Genomic DNA, 2,425 nt, shown 5'->3' on the forward strand with positions numbered 1-2,425 from the left:
AAAGTCCATTAACCACCACTCGAAAGATAGCGGAGTGAAGAGGCTAGGTTTAGAAAGATATAACAGGAGACGCTGCCAGCGCTTAGAGCGCTGGTTAGTTGAGCGAGCCAAGACCCTATAAATAACCCGCACCTCCAAGTCGCAACATCGGATTTAGACTAATAACATTATACGTGTTACGAATGGAGGCGAGGCCTAAGGTTGTTCTGCACTGGAGAAGAGCCTTCGCTGATATAGGTGTTATATCAACCCGGCCTTCTCTACTCTAATGCGGAACCTTTTGGCGAACTCAAACGCTCCAGAGTTAGAACGATTTCGAAGTTGAAATCTTGACCTCTAACTTAGAGAGTCTCTCCTGGTACTCCTTCGCGACCCTACTATCCGCAATGACAACATCGTCACCAAGGATAGCATAGGCCTTAAACTTCCCGCTGCCGGGATAAACCCGTTCTGCTGCCAGCCACACCACCATGTGATGCGACAGGGAGAACAGGGGCCAAGAAGCGTAGTAACCTAACGGCTGACCAACACTAAATGGTAACCGGTGGTACCTCAACACTAAAGGAGGACCAGTCAATACATGACTGAGCCCCAGTGACGAGTTAACCACCGATGAAGCGGTATACACATCAAACAATAGAGCGATCATCTGATAGATGAGCACACGTGGCCATCTATCAGTGGCGGATTTCATATCAAAACTATAAACATTTTGAAAGCCGACCAACCGCTCTAGGGGTTTTGTTTGATTGTAAGTACCATCACCATCTAAGCGACGCAAAACTGACATCGCCCAGTCGTGAGTTGGCTTCAACAGCCTCTGCTTCACATAGTTACCTATGATGAACAGTCGTAGCTTACCCGCCCCGGCAGGTGTGGCGGCGACTCTGCTACAGAACACTTCGCCAAACCGAGAAGCTGCATCATCCATAACGGGATGCGCATTCTCGATGTAACGAGAGATGTCACTGTTTAGCATACTGGGAGATTCTCTGTAAAGAGCAAAGCGAACCCTGCTCTCCCAGAGAAATCCAGTAGGAATGAGCCCCATGCTTTCTAGCTCAACACGTGTGTGGCGAGCGAAAGCAGCTAACTCATACTTAAGTGCAGGGAAACTGGAAACTACACGTTTCTCCTTTCCTCTCCTTTCAGTCGAGCCCTTTTAGCCCTCTCCTAGCTGCTAGCTGGTAGCTCTTCTTTCCTAGTAGATCGGTTCTTAGTTCCTATCCTATTAGCTATTAGCTCGTAGCTCTCTTCTTGTAACTAGGTAGCTAGGCAGTTAGTTGTTCCTATCCGACTAGTAGGAATGACAAGAACAAGAACTACTAGCTACCCAGCTCTTGGCTTGGTAATGCACTCGGGCATAGATCCATTTTTGTACTAATACAAATGCGCACTATCAGGAGCATCTTCCTGCGAGTCTGCCTAGCTATTAGGAAGTAGGGTCCTAGAAACCCGGATATACCCATCTTAGTAACGAGGGTAAGTACCTATGAAAAGATTCACTCCTCGGGGTTCTGTCTTCTTAAGTAGCTTTCCTGTAGGGTTGGCCTAGGGATCCGGTTTTTGGATGGGAATAAGCGGCCTACCTTATAGCTTAAGGGGACAACACCAATACCCACTCGATTGGACAAAACAAGACCTGGGTTGACATCCGCGAGGCAATTCAAGTAAACAACAGGGTTGACCACTCGGGGATAGACTTGGTTCCTCAGTGACTCAGAAATGCACCCCCTCTTAGCTCCGCTTGGATGAGCTGACCCTTCTCTTACAATACTGGGATTTCCGCTTTTGCTCTTGCATTCCATAATGGGAAGAACCTCTTCGTCTATTCTCTTCGGGGGATAGCAGCAACCTGCAGGTTCGAGAGACCTGGGGAAGAGGAAGAGAAGCATGACTCTCTTATACAATAAGTAGGGAACAGAGCCCTAGGGCGGACTGACTCAAAGAAAGATCAGGGGAAAGATTGAATCTTGGCAGAGTGACCCACTTTATACCCATCTGCCTATACGGGGCAAAGTCCTCACTTTAGGTTTAGGAAGAAATCCCGACTTGGGAGCTAAGCTTGGATCAGAGGTGGGCGGACCTTTACTCTTACTAAATTCTATTTCATATTTGTGCAGCCGCTCTAACTTCTATTGAGAGGCCCTTCGGGGAGAGAGCCATTATTGGGCATATAGAAAGACGTACTCTTCTGTGCCCCGACTACGTCCTCTTTTTTGTACCAAAAGGCCGACACTAACAGAGCAGGCCTACTAGCAAATCTAGGACGGGGGCTAGGAAAGGGGAAAGTACAGAATAAGACTAACAGATAGGCACGCACAATAGAAAGAATAGAAGGAAAGGGGCCTGGTCGTTTCTATGTCCCCGCAGGTAGGCAATCCAGAGGCAGGAGATCACCCAATGACTCACTCAATCTAAATGG

The sequence above is a fragment of the mitochondrial genome of Cannabis sativa (assembly GCF_029168945.1).
Source record: "Cannabis sativa mitochondrion, complete genome".
Taxonomy (NCBI): domain Eukaryota; kingdom Viridiplantae; phylum Streptophyta; class Magnoliopsida; order Rosales; family Cannabaceae; genus Cannabis; species Cannabis sativa.